Here is a 12,025-nt window from a genome sequence, read left to right on the forward strand (position 1 = left end):
ATTTAAAAGAATAATTTTTTTATTTGGAAAAATCCTGGTAAATTGAAAAACAACTAAATAATTTCAACAACTTGTTTCATATTTCAGACTTCTCACTCTTCCTCCTATTCTCCTCTTTCCCTTTCATATGAAGAAAATTTTACAAATTTTGTTTATAATTTAATTTTTTATTGTAAATATTTAACTATCCTGTTAAGAATTCGTTTGTAGTTAAAAATAAATTTTTTAAATAGAAATTTAGCTATTCATTTCTGGTTAAAATGGTTTTGAAACACATCTTTTTTAGATAAAAAATCAACTGTTCTGTTGAAAATCAATATATCATTTTAAAAATTTGTCTTTGCGATAAAAAAAACTAAAAAGGATATTATGCATGCTTAAAAAAATGTTTTTTTCGTTCGTAATTAATATTTTTTCCTAAAGATTTTGCTACTCCATTTATGATTGAAAATTGATATTTCAAATTGAAAATTGATCTTTTCTAGTTAAAAATTCTTCTATTTGATGACAAATTGAACTATTTAAAAAAATTTTCGAGTTTGGGGATTGAAAATTCATCTTGCATGGTAAAAGTTCATATTTCTTGGTTAAAACTTCACGTTCTTTAATTCAAATACACGTTTTTGTTGTACATTCAACGCCCTTTTAAAAAATCTGTTTATTTGGCTTGAAAAATTATTATTTAACTAAAGTTCAACTATTTCATTTCTGATAACAATAGTTTAAAAATTAGTTCTTTTTAGAAGAAAATTTAATTGTTTGTTTAAAAATTTGTTTCTTTTATGTAGAAAATAATTGTCTATGGTTGTTGAGATTTTTTTTTCTTTGAGAATTAATTTTTTTAACTCAAAATGTTACTATTTCATTTGTATTAGAACACTGGTTTTTTATTAAAAATTGCAGAGTCTAGTCCTATATTTTTGGTTTTGAATTCATCTCGTTAAATTAGAAATTTTAACATTTGGTTGGAAATTGAATTATTTTATTGAATATTCAACTACTTTGTTAAACAAGCGAACTATTTTTTTATTTTTTATGATTTTTTTAAAAATCTGATGTTTTGTTGAAGTCCTATCTTGTGGTCACACATTCAACTGTCTTGTGAAATATTAGTCTTCTTGGATTGAAAATTCATATTGTTTTTACTTGGTTACATAATTTCACTATTTACAAAAATTGTATTTAACTATTTTGTTAAAGTCATATTTTTTGTTCGTCAATTCAACTGCTCTGTGTAAAATTCTTCTATTTGAAAAAAAAGTTTACAGTTTTTTAAAGAATTGATTTGTCAACTGAAAATTCAACTATTTCATTTTCTGATTAAAAACTTATCATTTTTATTTCAAATTATATCTATTTGTTTGAAAATGCACCTTTTTTGGTTAAAAGTTTAATTGTTTGGTTGAAAATCCATATATTTAGTTGAAAAATCAACTTTTTAATAGAAAGCTAATTGCCATGTCCAAAGAATCATTTCTTCCGTAAAAATTCATGTGTGTGGCTGAACATTTTATTATATTGTCGTAAATTCTTTTTTTTTCGTTGTGAACCAAACGTTTCAACTGAAAATTTAACTGTTCCGTTAATGCAAAAAAATGATATTTTTAATGAAAAATAGACATTTTCTAGTTAAAAATGAAACTGGTTAAAAATACCTTTATTTGGCTAAAAATTTAAATGTCTTTTCAAACTTTCATTATTTTGTTTAAAATTGAACTATTTTCTTGTATTGATATTTTGTAGATTGAAAACTACATTTTTTTTAGAAATTTTATTATTTTGTCGAAATTACAACTATTTTGTTGAAGTTGTATTTTCTCGTAAATAATTCAAAGTTTGGATAAAAAATTCGTCCGTTTGGATTACCAATTCATCTTTTACGGTAGAAATGACACCTATTGAAAATTCATCTTGTTTGATCGCTCATTAATCTTGGTTACAAATTCTCGTTGCTTGATTGAAATTTAAAGTTTTTGTTATAAATTTAACAGTGTTATAAAAAAAATATTCTTTTTGTCTTGAAAATTCATTTTTACTAAAGTTTAACTATTCCCTTTTTGTTAACAATAATTTGAATAAAAATCCTAATATTTGCTTCAAAATTTGATTATTTTAATGAAAATACAACTACTAATTGGTTAAGAAATATAACGGTAAAAAAATGAACTTTTTAATAGAAAGCTAATTGCCATGTTCAAAAAATCATTTCTTCTGTAAAAATTCATGTGGGTGACTGAACATTTTATTATATTGTCGAAAAATTGTTTTTTCGTTGTGAACCAAATGCTTCTACTGAAAATGTAACTGTTCCATTTGTGGACAAAATTACTTGTTTAAATTGAAAATAGATATTTTGTACTTGAAAATAAAACTGGTTAAAAATGCCTCAACTTTGTTACAAATTTAACTTTCTTTTAAAACTTTTAGTATTTTGTTGATATTTTAACTACAGTGAGACTCTTCTATATCGCTGATTTTGGGGCTGATGGTGGCCCGCTCGGCTTTTGTTGTTTGACGCCTGAGTGACAACCTTAGATCCCGCATACCCCGCGCAGCTCCTGTTATACCTACCTGCGGCATGGTGTCAATTCTCGGAAGGGATATAGAAGGGAGGCCTATTGAAGGGTTTTACTTATTTTCTTGTATTCATATTTTTTAGGTTCAAAGTTACACTTTTTTTTAGAAATTCAATTATTTTGTCGAAGTTTAGACTATTTTGTTAAAGTGGTCTTTTTTTGAAAATAATTCAAATTTGGTATAAAAAGTTCGTCCATTTATATTACTAGTTCACCTTTTACGGTATAAATGTCATCTATTCTTTGTTTTAAAATGAACTTTTTTGTTTAAAATTCAACTAATTTGTTAATTTCACCGTTTTTTTTATAAAAGTCGACTGCTTTGTTAAAAATTTGTCCTTTTCAAATGAAAATTCAACTTTTATGGTAAAAAAGTAATCTATTTTTATTTTCATATCAATATCGATAATATAACCATTTTGTTCAGTTTTTTTTTTGTTCGACAATTCAACTGCTTTGTTAAAAATGCATCCTTTTGGATTAAAATTCCTCTTTTTCGGTAGAAAATACATCTATTGCTTGGTTGAATATCTATATTTTTTGTTCTAATTAAACTTTTTAGTTGAAAATTCAACTGTCTTCGTTAACATTTGTTAAACATTTTCCAAAAAAAGGCTTCTAACCGTTAAAAAAAACTATCTTGATGCTTCTTTAAACGAGTAATCACATTTCAAAGTTAGTAGTGACTTTTAATTGTAGGGGGGACCAGTGATATGGGCGCCCCAGGAATAAGCGCGCACTTTTTTATATATAAAAAAAAACAGCTCCACAAAAAAAAACCCGCCTAATCGCGTGTGAATTTCACGTAATTCGGGAAATTCTGAATTCTGAAATTAGTAATTTGTTTTGTTTTTGTTTATAATTTGTCTCAACAAACAATTATTGTAAAGTACATGAAGATATTTAAAATGATTTTAAATTCATATTTGTGATGAAAAGTTATTCCTTTCTCTAAATTTAAACTCGATTATTAATTTTGAAGAATAAATATCAAATAATTATTTAACGTTTTACTGTAAAAGTCTGTTTTGTGATCAAAGGAAGTTTGAATAATTTTAGAAGTATTATTTGCTGCGAAAAATTTTCTGACGCGTTTTATCATTTCAAATAAGTGCGCCAACGGTAGCCAATCCAGATGTTGATACGACGCATGCGCAATACAAAAATATCCTAAAATTGGTAGCAACTTCGGGATGACGCCATAGCTTATACACCGGAAAAAGTTTCTGGCGCGCTGAACAACACGCGATTGTCGATGAAAGCACCATTCGATTCGTTTTTTTTCTGCTAACAAACAAAAAATTATACTGGGAGCTACGCGCGTACTTCCTATGAGACTGAGAAATTGTTTTGTGCCCGACTGCGTTATAAATTTAGATTTTTAGTTCATGCACGGCGGGCGAAAAACCATCGTTTGTGCCCTAACGCCGAAAATAAGTTAAAACATTACGCCCGTGGGTGCAATTTCTGTATCTGACGATGAGCATGGTGAAAAAGTCTGTACCTTTGAAATTAATAAAAACAATGCGCCAACTATGATATATTAAATTTTTTTATAGTATTAAACAACTTTGCTTAAGAAATCCAAAGGTGCGCGCTTAGCCTAGCGTCTTTTTTTCGGCCATCTTTGAGGTTAGCGTCTATTTGGACGAATATCAACTAAACTTTTGCTTATAGACAATCGCGGCTATAGACAAAATTGTAGCTAAAGTATCACTCTTTCAAACGGTGTCAGTTAATTTTGTTTATAACTTAATTTTGTTATTAAAAATGGACGATGCAAAGACTGCGCGCTTAGCCTCGGTTCTCTCTACTCGCGATAATTGTACCGGAAATTCCCAAAAGGGTTGCGTTTATTTTTTTAATAAAATCATTTTTAATTTTGAGAGTATAATAATTTTCTTACCTTGATCAAACTGTTAAGAAATATGGAAGACCGGAAATTAGAGGAATTATTTAAGTTTTTGGGTCTGCGTGTTGAGCACTTCGGGCTTCTGGGTTACGTGGAGTTTATGATCTGAATATAGACTGTGCTAATTAATCCGAGTACTATCACTTTATACTATTCCAATTTAATCCTACAGTTATTATCGTGCAATAACGGACCCACGGCACGGATATTCTGTAATTAATTATTTTGTGAGAAGCTCAGTACTGTGCATAATATGTACTACGTCATTTTCTGTCTCACGTGGCTAAATCCAAAATCAATAGCTCCATGCTGAATTGTCAGCAAATTTTCTACTATTATAATATAACAATAAGTCATTTCCGTACCTATTAATTCCACTAAGCTATTCCCTTTGATAATTATTACTCCACAAATCCTTTTGTTTTTACTCGAATAGCATCATCAATCTCACGCCATGCGCGCGTATAGTTTCTCGATTTGAAGGACAAAATAATTTTAAATACAAATTAAAATTTTTGATGACTTTTTATTTTTAGATTCATTTTTTCATTTGTTTTTAAGTTTATAACTGACCAAAATAGTCAAGCTGTCCCAGCTGGACCTGTAGCTGGATTTCGTCTTATAAGAAAATATAGCTGTATTGCCCAAGTGTCTAGCTGTGTTATCTAAATATCTAGCAGGTTCAGCTAATTTTTTCATCGGAAATTTAGCTGAAACAGCTACATATTTAGGTAACACAGATATAAATTTAGGTAAGACAGCTATATTTTCTTACAAGACGAAATGCAACTAAACATTTTTGAAGGAATTGTCCATAAAATACTTGATCAATCTTATGCTAGTCCATCTTCAAACCCTCCACGTGACCCCTGTTTCACAACGTGCTTTAAAATTCTATCAAAATATATGAAAGAGGGTGATTTTTCACCAAAAATAAATGATGACCAAAAATGGAAAACTAAAATTTTCAGATGAAAAGTTATTTTTATAGGAAAACTCTTTCAACAAAAAAGTAAAATTTGAAACCAAAGATGCGAATTTAAAAAAAATATTTAAAAGACTGCTTTTTATCAAAACAATTGCATTTTTAACAAAATATTAACATTTTAAACCAAACACTTAAATTTTTAACCAACGCACATAAATTATTAAGCAAAAATATAATAGTAGACTTTTTTAACCAAAGTTGTTCATTTTTCTAAAATTAGGATTTCAAGCCGACATATTATATTGAATTTTTTATACAAAAGATTAAGTTTCTAATGAAAAAAAAACGAATATTTCAACAAAATACGTTAATTTTTAACTTCTAAAGGATAAATTTGTAACAATAAATGGAATATTGGAATTATCAGATAAAAAAATTAAGTTGTATGAAAAAAATTAATTTTAATAACTCATTTGTAAACCGAAGAGGTTATTCTTGAGAAAAATATAAATTTTAAACAAGCTAATTTAACTTTTAATCAAGTAATTCATTTTATAACTTGAAAAAATCAACTTGTAACCAAAAAGATTCTACTAAATTATTGAATCATTAACCAAAGCAGATTAATTTAGAACTAAATAGTTACTTTTTGGACCAAAATAGATAAGTTTTTAACCAAAAAGATTACTTTTCGACCAAAAATGAGGAATTTTGCAGCAAAATTCATGAGTCTTTACGTACAAAAGATTAATTCTTAACCAAATAATTAAATTTTAAAGCTAAGGGATTAATTGTTCAGCAAAAAGAATGATTTTTTCACAAAAAAATAAGAATTTTAAACAAAATACATCAATTCCTAACAAATTTTTAAATTTTGAAGTCGAGAGGGGGAATTGTTTACTCGACGGTTGAATTTTTGACCGAAAAATATGATCTTTTAACAAAAAAGTTAATTTGATACTAAACGTGAATTTCTAACCATAAATCTATTTTTTAAACAAACTGTTTAATTTTATACTAAATTGTTGAATTTTCAAACAAACCAGTTTGATTTCGAAAAAGTAGTAGCTACTAAAAAAAAAACAAATTATCAACAAAATATGTACCTTTCCAAAAAAGGAGATGAATTTTTATCTGAAATTGTGGATCTTAAAAAAAATTGTAACGCAAGTGTTTAACCAAGAAATGATTTTATTTCATTGGAAGTTTAATTTTCTAAAAATGGAATAGTTTCATTTTTAATTTTGGATGTAAATCTTTAAAAAGTATGAAAAGATGAATCCCCACCTTATTCGTTTTAAACTTTAAAAAATCCTAACAATTTTGAATCAATAGTACTAAATTGGTACTATTTTACTGTTTTTCAAAATTTCTTAAAGTGGTCCTGATATTTAGGTCCCAAAAACTGCAACTTAAATAGTACTGCTTAAATTAAAGTCAATAATAAAAACTTAACTTTTCTAGTACTTTTATCCCAAAAATTATTGGGGACTTCTACAAATTAAGAAGAAGAAATGAAATGGTATTTTCCCAGTACTTTTGTCTTAACAATATCCTGGTGAAATATAAAATTCTGGCGAATAAATCTCATCGAACTCCGTAAAATTTTCGTACAAAATAAAAAAAAAAACTTTTCTAGCGCTTTTGAGCCAGAAATCGCTTAGGACTTGTAAAAGTTTAGAGAAAATTAAGTGGGACGTATCCGGTACATAAGTATTAGAAAATCATGTTTAAAATTAACTCACTTTATATCTTTTAGTACCTCAGCTTAATTATATCAAGATCTTTTTGGAGTGATAAATCCCATGAGCACTTTTAAAATTGTTTAATAAAAATATAGCGGTACTTTTAAGCACTTTTGTCCCAAGAATGTTTTATCAGTTGAAGTATCCTTTTTAGAAATTAAGTAGTAATGTTTTGATACTTATATAAAAAAAGCTCTGTCCAAAATAAAACAAAATGAAGTTAGACTATTCGTTTCCTATTGTCCTAAATTTTTTAGTGGAACTGGAAATATCTTTTACTCGGTTAAAACTGTAAAAATTTTCTTTTTGAAATGGATGAAGTGTTTTTGCTATTTTATAAATTACAAAAAGTTTCTTTTCAATTTTCGAATGTTTAAAGCATTATTTGAGTATTTGCAGCCACACCAAAAATCAACGATGGTTTTCAGAAAAAACAGTTGCTATTTTGTTAATTTTTAACGGTTAAATCTATCTACTATTTTTAAACAATTAGAAAACCTTTATCAAAATCCATAAGAAAAATTTTTTAGTTATTCGAAAAATAGCATAATTATAATAATGCCCTTTTCAAACAAATTTTCCAGTAGAAGATAAACTCAAACATAATATCTACCATCCCTGCTTTAAGAAATGTTTTAAAAAGAACCCAATATTATTTTTAATTTGAATTTCAATATCAAACCCGGAAATCTTTTTCCGGCTCATTAGAGAGCAAATTTCAATCAAGAATGTAAAAAAGCTCGTTTTATATTTTCTTCCTCTTCTTTTAATTAAACAGAAAACAGGGTACGAATTTCTAGCACAGAGACATTCTATTTCGTGGGATTTTCCATATTATACATTCACTCGAGAGTGCCTCGAAAGTAAAAAATTACAGCAAAAATCTCGCTATTTAATGTTTTTCAACTTGTTTTAAACTGGCGAGCATTTGAATGCAACTGGCTTCCTCCGCCAGAGTATATTCCGCCTGCCTAATACCCTCTTTGTTGTATCCACCCACAGTTATGCATCCCGTTGGGCTTAGAGTCTAAGCCCATAGAAATATAACAAAACCGATCTTTCATCCTCTTGGTCGCTTAAAAACCACCTTTTTTCATGCAAGATCAGAGAATTTGCTTTTGTGAAAAACTGACTCTTTCACCTTGTACACGTGTTTATGAAGAATCAGCAAGAAACAGGTATTCATGATATTCAGGTTTTCATGAAAAATAGGTAAATGTAGCCAAAAAACGCGAACTTTAAACAAAGTACTTGATTTGTGTACTAATAAAGTAAAATTTAAAAAATAGTAACATTTTCAACCAAAGAGTTGAATTTTTCAGATAAAATGATTAATTTTCAACCGAAAAAATGAATTTTTAATTAAGTTGTTTTTTTAAACAATCGGTTAAATTTTTAAACAAAAAATTGAATTGTTAACAAAAAATGTGGTAATTGGTATTCCAGCTAAGAAAACTTTTTAATTTACGTCAAAAATTCTTAAAATTATCCTAAGTAGACAGATTTTCAACAAAATAGTTTATTTTTTAACCAAAAACATTCAACGTCAAACTAAAATGATGAATTTTTGACTCAAAATTAGGTTTAATTAACTATATTCAATCCTAATCGAAGAGTTTAATGTTCAGTCAGAAGATTGAGTTCTGAACGAATGATCTAATAACTGATATTCAAACTAAAAAAGATTTTAATTTAAAATAAAAAGCATCTGAATTAGTCCAGAAACCCAACAATACAGAATTTTCAACAAAATATTTTATTATTTCACCAGAAAATATAAATATAAAAAAATTATGACTATAAAGTTATAAAACCAAAAAAAAATTTATGCCAAAATCTTTATTCAGATTTCCAATTTTTAGCTATTTTACGTTATGTTAGTCTTCTCTCTGGAAATTGGCATTTTTACTAAAAAATGATTAAGTTTCAAAGAAGATAAAAATACATTTTGTAATTTAAAGTTAAGGTCACCCTATCACTGGAAGTCTCGATATCGATTTGAAAGAATATTTATAACTTTTGAGCAATGTAAGGTTACGTTAACGTTTTAAGCAGAAACAGGTTATTTGCAACAAAAAAATTATTAAAATTTAATAAAGACTTGCAATTTGAAAATTTTTGTTTGTTATTTTATGATTTAGAGTTTTGTCACACTTTTGGATTATGCTAGTCTGTTTGGTCAGAAATTAACATATGCAATTGAAAAAAATTAAATTTGAAAGAAGACTCAAAATTTTACCAAATTTAGGTTATGTTGGTGTTTCGCACCAAATCTCGGTATTTTGAGTAATAAGACACTAAAATTTAAAGAAGATACACAATAATTTGTGCACAATTGAAGGTGAAACTAACATTTTCACCAGAAATATCGGTATCGATTTCAAATTATTATTCAATCATTAAATTCAATGTTTTTGGCTATGTTTGCGTTTCATACCAAAAAACAATTAGTAACAACAAATTTTATTTACCAAACTAAAATATTGAGTATAGCTTAGATGCCCCCAAAGAAATTCTTATTATAACCTGACAAATTTAGTCAAAAATGTGGATTCACTCCAATGTTGTTCATATTTTTAGCACAATATTATTATGTTATCCTGCAAATTTTTTTCTCCAACTTTAAAATATGTTATTATTTTAGACAAAAGTTGATATTTTTTATTAAAAAACTTAAAACGTTACTCAGATTACAATTCAGTCACTTATATTATAATGTTTAGCCTCGTAGACATTGTATTTTAAAAGCCGTTACTTCTAATAAAAAACAGTTTGACTTCGAAGAAGACTAAAAATTCCTCATTTCTTACTTCAAAAACTAAACTTTCAATTTTGAACAACTTTACGTTATTCTAATGTTTTTTGTCGGATATTGGGTAATTAAATAAATAAGTAAAACATAATAATGACAAAAATAATCAGATTCGTTTGTGTAATACATTATGTGTAACAAACAATAATTCTATCAATATTAACATTTTAATTTAAAAGTTTCCAACAAAATAATCATCTCGCCCACTCTGTTTTTATAATTTAAGGGGGCATTCATAAAAGAATATCGCAGTTGGAGGGGGGCGGGGCAAATAGGCCGGTAGTGGGCAAGCGGGGGGGGGGGGGCAATTTTGGTCGTCCCCTTTGTCAAATTCAATAATTTCCATATATTGAGGTACATTTTTTAAAATTCCTCTGTCTGATGATATGTAGGCGATTTCGGATTCTCCCGGGGCGAATAAGGCGATTGCAAAGCCATTCATCAATTCCGGGAGAGACCATCTGGTATAACCAGATGGTGATGATGAAAAAAAGTAAAAATATGGAAAAAGAGGAGGGGGGTCCTGAGTTTTTTACGTCCTTTAAGGCGGGGGGGGGGGGCTGAATTTTGACAAAAGCGTACAACCAGGAGGGGGGAGCCTAAAATTTCGGAAATTTTGTCGACGTCTTTTACGGACGGCACCTAACGTGAATGGTAGAGAATCTAATATGAAAGTAATCAATTGAAAGCCTTGTATCTTCATCCTAATTTCAAACAATGCCTCAAATCCTTTGGAATATTTTTAAATCTCTATATTGCTATCACCACATTCTTTTCAAATTACAAATATTGTCTTTTCTAATCAATATTTTTGGATTTGGGTTTAACGACCTTAATGTAAACCGAAAATTGAACTGCTTTAATGACTCTCTGTCAATAAAAGGTACCTGAACCAATCCTGTTTTTATTGTTTGGTTGGTTAGATAAACTACCCAATTACTCACCCACCTTTTCGTTAATGAGTGGATTGTAGGCGATTAGTGATAAACCCCAATCATTACTGACTTGAATAAATAAACCACAATTCTTTGATTGATCCTAAATATAATTTTTTATTCACTGATGTTATAGGAAATTATATTTAATCTTATGGGAGTCTACACTACAGTGGATAATAATCAATTAAGAGCCCAAATATACCTAAAATTATCATTTGTAATTTTAGTTTAGTAACACATGCAGTTTCGTAACTAATAATTGAATAAATGTAATTATTCTGTATACATCGTTATATTAAATTAATAATTATATACTGTGAGGTCAATGTCTATTTTAGGGTGGTCTCCCCCACTAAAGTTTAATTAAATTAAAATTAAATAAAGATAAAGTAACATAGAAGGTTTTCCCTTTCGATTAAAAATAATTGTTCATAGTTATGAAAGAAAGTCTCACTTTCTTATTATATCTTTTTTGTATCGAGGGTTCAGAACTTATCCAATAACAGCTTCTTTCTAAAGTTAATGGTATCCTTATCGGCCATATTAAGATTTTCTTGAGACTTTAATAAGCTCCTGATATTCATTCTAGAACAAAATAAAAATAAAAAAAGCTTTCACTCAATACTTGAGCTGAAAATGAAGAAAGTTTTCCACGACAACAATTTGGATACAAAAAGCTCAGCTAAAGATGAAAGAAGCTCAGTTGCAAATACAAGATGGTACTGTAATAAAGTAGGACCTGTCAAAAAAGAGAAAGCTTCAGTTTTCTTTTAGCCAATAAACTGATTCTACTGAATCGTAGTAGATTAATATTTGGTCTGCAGTTTTTCCGACTATTTCACCAGCCACACCTTCACAAAAATAATGTTTTTTTTTCAAATTGTAATCATTTGTATGAATTTGTAGGACCAAAATTAGAATTTGTATTATATCAGATTATTTGAATCCTCTGAATATAAGAAAATATTAACTTGAAAAGAAATAACAAAATTCACATTTTCAAATTATCTAAGACAGTGAAGTTTAAAAAAATATTATTTAACATTTAAAAAAATTGTGTTTGCTGATTTTCAAATTAATATTGTTTTGAATTAAATAAATAAAGTAACTCGCT

General features: G+C 27.8%; 1 protein-coding gene across 1 annotated transcript in view; it reads left to right on the top strand.

The window, feature by feature from the left end:
- The window catches only part of LOC117182986 (small conductance calcium-activated potassium channel protein-like), a 144,477-nt gene that overhangs the window by 82,463 nt on the left and 49,989 nt on the right, over nucleotides 1-12,025 (top strand). The window lies entirely within an intron of this gene.

Source organism: Belonocnema kinseyi, chromosome 2 (genome assembly GCF_010883055.1).
Source record: "Belonocnema kinseyi isolate 2016_QV_RU_SX_M_011 chromosome 2, B_treatae_v1, whole genome shotgun sequence".
NCBI classification, from domain to species: Eukaryota; Metazoa; Arthropoda; class Insecta; order Hymenoptera; family Cynipidae; genus Belonocnema; species Belonocnema kinseyi.